General features: G+C 38.4%; 1 long non-coding RNA gene across 1 annotated transcript in view; it reads left to right on the top strand.

Annotated features, from left to right (window-relative positions):
* LOC108506467 overlaps positions 1-4,996 on the top strand; it is a 17,927-nt gene extending 12,931 nt beyond the window's left edge. The window contains exon 3 of the long non-coding RNA XR_001877773.1: positions 4,985-4,996. This is a non-coding gene — a long non-coding RNA (uncharacterized LOC108506467). The remainder of the gene's footprint in view (positions 1-4,984) is intronic.
* The last annotated feature ends 7,551 nt before the right edge of the window (positions 4,997-12,547 follow it).

The raw sequence follows: 12,547 nt of genomic DNA, 5'->3' as shown, positions 1-12,547 counted from the left end.
GTGAACATCTCCTCTCCTGCAGAAAAGGAAGTAAGAAGAAGGTATGATCACAAATGACTTGCTAAACATCATGTGATGTCACAGCATGCCAGCCTCCAGCATGTATTCAGCCTGAACTTGATGTCCTCTCATTCTGGAGTGTTCTGCCAGGAATGATGGAAGTACATAGACTGTAGAAACAGCTGCCAACCCTATATTGTTTGTGTACTGCTTAAAAAATGACAGCCTCTGTCCCTTGCCTTGTCTCCCAGGTCTTTTCAAACCTTTTTAGTTTTACTTATTTGCAAGTATTCCTTTGTATAGACTTTCGTTAAGAGAACAATATTACTTTAAAGAAGCCTGAATCTGTAATTGATCTACTGCTAAGTTGTAATTATCCATTTATAATTATCCATTTTCATATTCTGTAATACAACGGACTTTTCTGTTTATTCAGTTCTGAACAATATGGGTAGACCAGTATGCAGTTTAACTTTGAAAACCATGTCACCATCACCTGATATCTTTTGGCACCAGTGGGATGCTTTAAAGCTATAGCTTAGCTACACCACCAGATTCAACCTTCCTAATTAGAACACAGACCTCAGCTACATTGCCCTTATCTTCCATAAGAGTCTGAATAAGAAGAGTATCTCACACACCACTTTCCCTACTGGAGTTAGTTTTTATCGACCTAGAGGGATGTTCAGAGACAGGGGCTTCTGTTTTTTAAGTCTCAGTCAGAGCTTTATCTTGGAGTCCTATCATTGCAACTCCGCTTATTTTGGAGTTTTTTCGATGTAACTGGAACAGGAATAAGGCTCAGAAATTTCAAGATACTAAAAAAGTCCAGGAACCAATTTTACAAGTTTTATTTACACTGACACAGCACATACTCAGTAGAGGAATTTTAGAGCTCTCATATTTACTACATATAAAAGAAAATGAAACCCAGTCTGAGCAGGGGGGTTGCAGAAACGGGGTCTCAGAAATTTTTAGCTCTTTCTATCATTGGCCTATCCCTATTTTGCTCTTGCAGAACATAGTTATTTGGGATAATTTATTTACAGGAAATGTTTAATGAGATGTATTTTCTTATAGAGATATTTCTTACACAAAGCTTTGTAGCAAAATATATTTGCAGCCTGTTGACTTCAATGTAGAAAAATGTATAATAAGATTAAATATATTAAATGTTCTTTCCCATTCCTCCCCAAATATTTTACCCATGTTCTTTTCCTTTCCTGCTGCTTAAAAAGAACAGTTCTTTCTGGAAAAACATGCAAATCAGTTGAAAAAAAACCCCACATATATTTTAGCTATAGGAGTAAAAGCATCTGATTGTTCTTGTGTCTCAGAGCACTATATGGGCTGAATTTTGGTAAAACACATGAAGGTGATCTTAAAAACCCTTTTTCATAATTTCTACAAAACTGGCTTAAGTGACAACTGTCTATATGCTTCTCTGGGGTCAGTTTCCACCAAACACTCAAGAATATGTTTTGAAAATAATGCACCTGTTTGCATAATGTAAAATCAATCAGGGTAAATAGGAACGATGTCAAGACATGTTTCCTGGATAGTGATACATACCAGAGGGACTCATGACAGAAAAAGGTACTATTCAAGTTACACAGCATTTTGCTATAGGCTACATACAGCATGCAAATGTGCTGCTGCAAAATTTATAACTGTCAATTCTGAAATGGCAAATTACAGCATCCAGCTCTAATAACATGAAACAATCCATGGGCACAACTGAAAATACTGTTACTAAAACCATCCAAGTTTTGATCCCAGGAAAACTCCTGCAGAGCGCAATAAATATTGTAAAATAATGGTTGTGGTTATTGAGCAATTGTCTTGATATCTTTGTTACTTATTTCTGGTAACCCTTTACTCAAACAGATGCACATTTGGAGGATGGAATGGTCTCCTAATCACACTAGTGTTTCTATAAAATGAAAAGTTTTAGCTACTGTTATTTGCAATATTTGATGGGTAGGCCTTTGAAAATTCTAACACTTAGTATGAACATAATAAGGTTGTGAGCATTTTCAGAGCCCAATGACTTCGACAGAGACTGCCAAAGCCTTCAGAGATTTAATCTGGGAACAAAAACAATAGGCACAGGCAGTTCCTTGCACACCACAAATACTGAGCCACATAGCTGAACTGAGTAGCATGCAAGCAGTTTTGTAAGACTGAAGTTTGATTGTTTAGAAGCCATTCAGTTACTGTTTTGTGAAAATATACATCAGTTTGAGAATAAAAGAGCAGCTAAGTTTGGGGATAATTGCTCTCACTCACTATGTCACTCATCACAGGAATTAAGAATGACTTTGGCTCAGTAACATTTCAGAAATCTGCTGTCATGACACAAGAACAGAAGATGTTGTTGCTGAACAATTCAAATACTTTTCCTATTAGCCTAGAATAGCCTCAGCAATGCAACATCTCTTTGGAAATACTTATTAGCTTTCCTAAAAATAATGGATTTCTACTCTATAACAGCGTATATTTGATTTACAGTATAAAGTGGGCATGTATCTATTACTGTTCTATTTGCTTTGTCTCATATTGTTTGCGACCTATAGTATTTATGATTTTTAATATTTTTTAATGAAAACAATTAAAATTGATTTATCTGCTTACTTCTATACAATACTTTTAACATCTAACATCTGATGGCATCTGACACCTAAACAACAATTCACCAGAATTCAAGCCATCTTCTGCATATTCTGATTTTCCTGCTCATTATCTCAATAACAGCAGGAAAGCTCTCATCAAACACCATAAAATATCTTGGGCAGAGGCTGAGAAAAGACATTCCTAAACTGCTCCTTGTTACCAACCTCTCCGCTTTTGCTTGAGAGCTTTGCATCATCACCCCCACTTGGAAAAGTAAATGCTATCAAAGAAAATTTGTATTTCTCATCCCTTCCAGTTTCCTTTCCTTCTAGGAAACCCATTTAAAAAAGATATCCTGAAGGTCAAAGCCAGCAGAAACTCATGAAACAGAGACTCTAAGCTGAGGCTTTAGGAGTCTTAAGATCAATCCTCTAAATTTCAAAAACTTAAATACTAAGAGAGTTATGTAATATCAAGACCACATTTACAAAAAACAAAGAAACCTAGTTCTTTGGATTGTCAGTCACGTGCTGAAAATAACTGTCTACAGTGAGGAAGAAAAAACAAACTCTTCCTGCTCACCCAAGCAACCTAATCTGTAATCCCTGACAAACTGAATGCAGTTGGTTTGGGCTTCTTTTGCACTAGGCACAGTTTCACTGCACAAAAAGGCATCATTAATTTTGTTTTTAAATCACAGTAATAATAAAGTTATGGTTTCTTACCTAGCTCCCCAGTCTGAGGTATGGCACCTTTCTTTTGCTACATTAGATGGGAGTGAAGGAACAGAGTTAGTCTCAAGATCTGTGTTCTCTTGTTTAAACCCTAACACTTCATTGAGATTAATGGAAATTTCAGCTCAAGTGCCTTATCAGCTAAAACAATTTTCCACTTGCTCACCACTACCAAAGAGTGCTTACAGTACGACAGAGACCCCATATCCGTTCTTACCTTTTGTTTCCACTTCAACTTTACGTGACTGCTATCAATTACGGATGTGCAGCAAATGTTGGCTGCAGTCCCCTCTTACTGTGTGGAAACACAAATTTCAGATGGGATTATTCCATTAACAATATCTGAATCAAAATGAATACATAGCATTGTCCTGCCTCACAATACAACAGTTTTCAAATTGTGGTCCATGAAACCCCCATGTTCAGAGACCTTAAACTAGGAAGCATGTCAGTAAGTTGGAAAAAAATTAGGAGTTTTCAAATCAAAAAGGCCAGAAAAGTACGGTAAAAAACCCCAAAACCAAAAACCAAGTGAAAACCTCATACTCTTCATAAAGGTAAGCCTGTTACAGGCTCTGGGAAATTATTTCATCTTTTTGGTAAGAACATGAATCAAGCAGCAGGTATCTGGGAAGACACGCTGCAAACACAAGCAAGCTGCTAGAAGTTCTTCATTGTCTTTTCCCAGGAAAGTAGAACTACTGCTTCTGTGTCTGCACATTTCCATCTACAATAAGAATACTTTAAAGTGTATCTTGCCATCACACTTGATATCACACTAACTGCAGAAATGCTTATTATCTGCTGTTTCCAACCGCTGAAAAACACATGACTTCACTGTACTGGTATAACAAACTGCTCCTAAAGCAATGTGGTAATTTAAATTCCGTTTCCCATATGGGCAAGACAAACAAGCTGTAGATGGACCTTCCAGTTACTCTTTTTTTTTTAATAACTGATGCATGATGGTCATATGCTAAACTCATTTGTCAATCTAGTTTTTTTATCTATTGCCTGGAAAATGCAGCAACTTAACCCTGGACTGATGGAAGGGATACTTTGGGACTGTGAATTAAAATGAGCCTGTTAGGAAAAGCGAGGACAAGTGCTGGCTTTGGCCAGTTAAGGAGGTGGAAGAGTTGATTGTGGGAAGGAGGGATCTAGACAGAACCACTAATTAGGAAGGTGATAAGAACAGGGAACTTTGTCAAACCAATTTCAAAACCCACAACCTTTCACCTGAAGCACACTGGTCTGAGTACAACCATGACCAAGGGGACTCTGACTTGTCCTGATGATGTGATGGTAAAATCACCCACACACATGGTGATCAGCAGTCTTGGACCTATTCCCAGAGAAGTAGAGTTCTCAACTTTGGTCCAACTGGCAATCTTAGTTTTGTTATAATGAGACCCAAGGCGGAAATGAGCTGGAGAGGTGCATTCTTTCTTTCCTCCTGACAAGTGCCTCTCAAAGGATCTGCTCTCACACTGCTGTGGCCATGTGAGTTGAGCCATCTGCTCAAGCCATACCGAGCTAAGAAAGGGAACACAATCAAGCCGTCACATAGCACATCAGGAGGGGTCTCCTTAGGAAGAGGCCATGTACACTTTTAGGTTTATAAAAAACTCCCTCAGGAGCACAGTCTGTCCCACATGGAAAGGCAGAATGATTTTGTTCATAACCAATGCAAGGCAGCCCTTAAAGAGATGTGATAGATAGGCTGAGTGGTACAGTCCACTGCACTGTTCACTTCTCCTGGGACAGAAGAGCAAGTGCCTGCTGCATGTAGAAGAATTTATGGGCATGTGTCTCCCTACTCAGACAAAGGGACACAACTCCGACCCTGACAGACCCATATGGGTGTGATTGCTCATGAGCCCATGAAGGTTGGGCAGCTTGGACCTGTTGACCAATGCCCTGACAGCAGTTTGGTGCCCTGCATGCCAGGTTCATTCTTGTGGTTATTAAGAGCCATTCATCTACCAACTCAGGAGAAGCAAATAAGTTCAAAATAAACTTTGTAATACAGGAACTCATTGCAATATATGAACTAGAACAAGATCTAAAGGAAAACAACACTTGTCACCCACAAACCAAACTATTTGGGGTTTGAAGGGCAAGATTTCTGGTCAAGGTGCGTTTCATGGAAGTTTTTTTCCTTAAATTCCATTATTTTTACTTTTTGGAAAGTTGCTTTGGCTCAGGACAGTTTTTTTCTCTGCTCTTTGATTGATTTTGCAGTGGAAAGGGAAGGAGTGTTTAGACACACAAAATGAGAAGGTTGATGCCGTGGTGGAAGGACTTTTCAGGTATTTTCTAGGAAATCAGGCTATATCTTTTGTTTGCTGGTATTTACTGCATCAGAGGAATACGAGGTCAATGACTCATAACAGAGTTTATCTGTAAACATCCCTTACTCTTTGCAGCCAATCTATAAGTCTGTTACTTTCACTGTCTTCAAAACAATCCTTAAAGGACTAAAGGGACAAAATCTAGTTCATTGCAAATCCTGAGGTAATTCACCCATTTTTTCACTCAGATAAAAATATCAAGTGGCAATTAATTTTTTTGTTATTTTTTGATCAGCTGTACCATCACGTGTTTGTTTATATCACTCTTTCCACTGAAAAAAAACTAAAAAACATTTTCTCTTTTAATTGTTTTTAAAAGGTCCATTTCCCTCAAAAAACCCCCAAAACCAAACAAGTGCAGCCTTAAGGACCACATTTCTATATTATTTAAAAAATATTCAGCCTCATTTGAAAATGCCCAAACATTATCATCATATTTCTAACAAAAACCAAAAAGTATAGTTCTACTTGTATTAGTTTTGTACCTCAGAGCCCTTTTCACTGTTTTCCGGATGCATGTGAGCTAAGAAAATCAATGACAAAATGAAAAAATATGTATTTAGTGACACAAATTGTGAAGCAATATTTTGGAATTGGTTTTGATTGGTGAAGGGAAAGACATTCACTTTAACGTAATATGTAAAAATGTTTTTGGAATTTCCTAGACAATAAACAGGATGAAGAAAGATTTTTGCACTGCTTAGCTGTTCTAAAGCAAGGCATGTTCCTAGCCAGTATTTAAAAATACAGATCTGACAATCCAATATCTATATTCTGAGCTTAATAAATAAAGCTTGCACATTTAAATTAGTTTAATCTTATATAACAAACATCAAGGGCTAGGTTCCTACTGTGTTTTTTTCCTGTATATGCAATAAGTTGAACTAATCTTCTTGCCTTTGAATGAGATCACATTTAAAATGGTTATAATGATTTAATTGAATTTATAATTCTAGAAAAATAAACAAATATCACAGTATTTATTTCTACATGATAAGTGCTTGGTAGAGACAAACCATTTAATTTAGGAAAATTAAGAAGTCCTAAGCTGCCAGTCCTGAAATGGGGGACATTTTTGATTTGTCGTTTGTCTAAGATGTCTAATGAGGTCAAATTAAGTGAGACTTTCAGGAACCTTTTAGTAATTTTCCTGGCTTTTCAGTTGAACTTTTCAACAATTTTCATTAAATATTTTTTTTCTTATGACTGCTGTAATTGTTACATTGCTGTTGCAACCCTTGCACCTGTCATATCATTAGCAGACATAGAATAGAATTTAAATCCTATTGATAAACTTCTAATAACCTGGGTATAAAAAGTATCCATTTACTTCTGTAACACTTATAAATCCTGCATACTATACCACACTTCTTACTCGAGTTCAAGATACAATCCACATGCTTAAAAGCCTTGGGCTTTCTCACTCAGGTTGGGAAAACAGCTTTTCAAGGACTTAGTCTGGAGGAAAGGAGAGGGTGGGAGTCCTGGCTCCAACAGCCTGTTCCCCCAGCCCTCAGCATTGCATCCCAGGGTCTTGGACACCCACTGTCAAAGGCAATGCGTGTTCCACAGAAGTGACCTTCTCTGACTCAAGCCACATGAGCTCTGCAAAAGAAACTGCATGGATTCAACAACCAGGCGCTGACACCAGCAGAGCAGCTGTAGAAAAAGCTAAAGCAGGAACTGCTTGTAATGAAAAGATTTTTTTTTTTTATTCTAACAGGACTTCAGCTGTCCTTGACAACTGACATTTGCTCTAAGCTTGTTCTGCTCTCATCTCAGTCCCTTCACCTCTGCAGTGCTCCACAGTTGCCCTTCTTATCTTCCTCTCTTCCCATATTATTTCCTATTAATTTCTCCTTTTCCTTGTCTTTCTAATCCCTTCTGCCACAAAGGGAGAATCAACATGTCATTTATCATCACAATATTGATAGCTATGTACTATCCCTCTCCCTCCCCTTCCCATTTTGTCTATTCATATACTGCTCTTCAAGGTAGGAAGATTGCCTCTTACCCTGCTGTTTGTATACAGTCCAGAAAATTCTACCTGGCTTTGGTTGGTCCCACACAAATAACACGACCAGTAAAAACCTCTGCAAGAAGAAAACAAGGAAACTTCCTCACCAGGACTTTTGACATTGATCTTTTCTCAATCTGAACTCTGACAGAAAGTACCATGGTATCACCATACAGAAAATTCATATCTTTAGACTGAAATGGTAGAGCTGTCTATACTCCCAGAACAGGTTATAATTCTTTACTCATGGCCTAATAAAATGCTTCCATTTCTGATGTTTACTACCTTTCCTCTTCAAATTTCTCTGCACTACTCAAATAATACAGCTACAATGTTTGGTTTCTTACAAACCTAAAAATTAAAACACAGCTCAAACTTTCATTTTTCCCAAATTCCTGCATGTTTTGTTTCTACGTTGTTTTTAAACTGCAGAATTACACCAAGATTCAGATAATCCTTGTAACATAATGAAAAATTAGACAGTATGAAAAGAGCGCAGCATTCTGGAAACCTGTGAAACTTCCTTCGACAAAGCTATAAAACAAACTTCCAGCAGTGCTTGCCAGGTTTTCTTATGTTCTTACCCATTAGTTTTCTCAACAGGCACTTACGGCTTTTCAGAGCTTCTATTTTCACTGACCATCATTCTTCTGCATGGTCCTACACAGCAATGGCTGAGACACCTGTATTGGCACATCTCAGTGCAGATCCATTACTCAGTCACCATACCTTTCCTAAGCCATGACTGAAATATGCAGCAGTCCATCTGATTCCTCAGTCTTCAGGATTCTTGACTTGCCCTTCCCTGAACCGCTGCATTTACCCTCCTATGGACACCGTCCCTTTCTTATTACCTGCAATAGCCACAAGCCCTGCGGGTTTTATGCTCTTGGCCAGGCTTCAAGTTTCAGCGCTTCCCTTGCTTCTCACCCTCCACACACTAATCAGGAGTTCCCTAGTGGGGTCTGGGATGTAGATGCCTGTTTAACTTCTGTCCTCAGCATTTCAAAACCATTAGTCAGGGCCTGGACTGTGGCCATCAGAATATGAGTACTGTAAGGTAGACAGAAACTCCCACATTCTCCTCACCCCATGCATCTGGAAGACAAATAATGAGTCCCACAGTGTATTGTTTATTCTCATCCCATGTTAGTTTTATTTATAATGATAAGCAAATAGTGCTTTTCTGGCTATTAGGTGGAGTACAATGAGGTACCATGAAGCATGGAGATGGGTACCCTGAGGTGGGAGGATGGCTAACCTATGCCTTCACACACTTCACCATATTCTGAACTCTATCTCCAATTAGTAAGCCTGGTCATTATCACTCTAATGAGTTACCTGTGACAGTTTGTATTATCTGCAAAACAATCCAGAACGACCTGTAGTTCGAGCAATCTTCCATGAGTTAAGCTCCACTAAATCCCCAGGTGATCATGTGTCTAGCTGTATTGCTATAAATATACATCTACGCTGTTAAGTAGCCTAACTGTTAAACTCATCTGCAAGTACCGTGCCTTCAGCTCATCACTGCTAATTCATTCAGGCTTCCTTCTTCTTCATTTTAGATAATGTCAGGTTGCTTCTCCCTTGGATGAGATACTACTATGCTTAGTAATTCCCAGCTTGTGGGAAGGACAGGAGACAAAGGGAAGACAACAGTCAGAGAAAATTTGAAGACAATCTGCAGCTCTCCTGTCAGTGTCAGGCTTGGGGCAATTGGGGTCTATTGGTTTGCTGAAATTTTCTTTGCAAACAGCTCTCTCCTAAGGTGTCCTTTATATTCTCTGAACATACCATATCATTTCACTTTTATATGCGCAAGACACGATGTTTTCTTCATTTTAACTTGTCCCTTTGTTTACCAATATTAACTTTTACTGAAGACCTGCTTTTTACTCTGCATTATGCTCACATTTAGACTACATAAATTGTGTAAAAATATGTTAGATTTTAATAAACTATATTAAAATATAGACAATTCAAACTACATAAATTTTAGTAAATATCCATAACAAAGTTTTAGAGTCTCTTGTACTCCTATCTGTTTACCTAGCCAAACCTGCCCATCCTCTTTATCATAATGACAAAACCTGGTCCTCAACAGGTGTCTGTGAGACTTCAGTGCACGTAAATCAATTTGTTTTCATCAATATAATACCTAATCAAGTTCTGGTACACATTAATGGCAGTCTTCATCACAAAAAAAAAAAAACAAAAACAGTTAGCATGTGAAAATGGAAACAGATACTTTTCTAACAACCATATTAAAGAAGACCAATCTACAGAGTAGAAACAGCTATTTGCATGGTCAACAATGATGTAACAGATCATGTATTTTCTGCTGTATGTTACAAACAAATACCTCCTTTTCCTCCTTTATGATAAAGGACAAGGCTCTTACCCAAATGGGTAAGAGAGGTGAAGGAATTATACGGGAGCACACTTTTTTTTTTGATGTTATGCTTATATTGTTTTTAATGTTATAATCTTTGTCATTCACTGGTAAAGGGGAAAAAAAGGTATATAGAATGAAATAGCATTTTTTACATAATCTATTGTTATTACAAAGGTTACAAATCATAAAAATCTTGAATCTTGTGCCCATACAACATGCTAGAAACTGGCTTTGATTGCAATGGAAACCAATCCTTTCTTAGGCTAATATCTCTTTATAGACTACAATGATTCAATACTTGGGAGTTGTAAGGACTTAATGATCACAGTTGTATGCCTAAAACAGTGTTTAGACCACAAAAGGACTTTGCCATGAGATAAGCACAGAATAGAGAGACCAAATGGCACTAAATCCAGGCCTGGTGGAAGCAAGGTCTGGCTAGCACATCCTGAGTAATGCATCCAGACAAAAATTCCCACTGTGGTAAATTGCGTATAGAAGCAACTGCTCATATGCATATCACTGGTAAAAAAATAAAGATCACCCCGAGTTATGGGACAGATGACATCTTTGACCACTAATGACCACTGAAGCCCCACTATCCCAAATATGCCTCCATGGATACATGAAACTTGGACTGTAAGTTAAATCACCATAGAGGGAACTTGAGATAAGAGAAAGGTGGTACTATTGTCTGAGTATTAGCTCAGGCCTAGGGGGAGGTAAACAAACTGGGAGATATGAATGTACCACTGATAATGGCAGAATTTATGGGCCACAAGGAAAGCCAACTCAGCAACTGCTTTGAAATCAGCTTGAACTGGGTAAAAGGTAATACTGACGGGGGAAATCATGACCGCCAACTCAAGTTGAACAAAACCCAGTGAATCACAAGAAGAGAAAGACTGAACATGGGACTAATTAACATTAGAAGCAAGGGAATAATTTAACTAATAGAATAAGAGAACTGTGTAGCCAATGAGCACGAATTCCTTTGTTTGCAAAACTGTATAAACAGGGAAAGTTTTGAATGATCTCGGGACCCCCACCACTGAGAAGCCCAGGATGAAGAAGGACCAACGGGACCCTGCTGGATGCACTGGTGGTGACTATCTTCTGCTTGATCTCTCTCTCTGTCTCTTTCCCTCCCCACCCCCTTTTCTATTTCTTTCTATCTCTCTACACTACATTTACTGTTAAATAAAATCCATATAATTGAGTTCTGCATATGGTCTCATTTGTACTTTAATGCAGGCAGAGGCATCTCTCACTAATTGGATCTTAATGGGGGTCAAGAATTTTTATGGAAAATCAAAGAAACAAGAACTAAAAGGAGCAGAGAAATGAAACTATATCTAACATTTCAACAAGAGGCAAGATAAAGACTTAAGCCTCAAGATCTAAAGTACTGTCACATCTCACACCCTAGATAAAACATGCAATCCCTTCCCACCTTGAGACAGGTAGGAACATAAGACCACAGATGAAAACAGTTTTACTGGGAGAGTTTCGCACAGAAAATAGTTGTACAAAAAGAGGCTTGTATGACACAAAGAGAGTTCCTTGGTGCTTGACAAACTGAAAGTGGGACAGCACAGTAAGAAGTTAAGCTAGAAAGAGAGAAAATCAGAAAATCAGAAAGCAGTTACTGGCAGTCATCAGAGAAGAGCAAGTAAATGCTCTCTGAGGATGTCCACCACAAGCCCCTTGAAGTTAACAGGAGGTTAAATTAATCTTTGTGTAACTGAATTATAGACTGAAGCCAAATAATTTTGCCCTTAGCTTCAGCACTGTCAGGATTTCCTCTTACTTGAATGCATCATGAGCCTAACAATAAATTTAGCCTTGGTGCTAAACTGCTTAGTCCACATGAGGGAATGTCATCCAGAATCAGATGTGATACGGAGCTACGCTGATTTATGACGTGCAGATCCACCAGTTTCAGAAACAAACCTTCGGCTCAGAATAAGTAGAGGAACCCATGCTTCTTACAAAGCATCTAAACCAAGCATTTACACTAGGAAGCTGGGCTACTGACAGCCCTGGAAGAAAGCTAAGTTCTTAATTCAGGTGGTCTGAATTATCACCTGGCAGGTTCCCCCCACTCTGCAGGAAGCATCAACACCAAGGCTTGGCAGCCCCTTCTGCCATGTCCTTGGAAGGCTCTCTGCCCAGACACAAAGGTAGCAGAGCATTGCACAGATCCTCAGGTTTTACTGAATTCCTTTGCTTTTTCTCCGAACATTACTTTCTTGCTCTCACACAATAAAATTAAAACATATTAATGAAGAAACCTACTTAATTATTATGAATAAAATTGCAGTCGGCTCTCAATTATACAGTTCGAGTGTTACATAGCTTGTGCACTGAGCACAGAACAGCTCTGGCACAAGCGTTTCATTGGATTTCCTCCCCTAAGGAACAGATTCAC

Source organism: Lepidothrix coronata, unplaced genomic scaffold (assembly GCF_001604755.1).
Source record: "Lepidothrix coronata isolate B3197 unplaced genomic scaffold, Lepidothrix_coronata-1.0 Scaffold215, whole genome shotgun sequence".
In the NCBI taxonomy this organism is placed as follows: Eukaryota; Metazoa; Chordata; class Aves; order Passeriformes; family Pipridae; genus Lepidothrix; species Lepidothrix coronata.
Note: the sequence above shows the minus strand (reverse complement) of the source record. Positions and strands in the feature narration are given on the sequence as shown.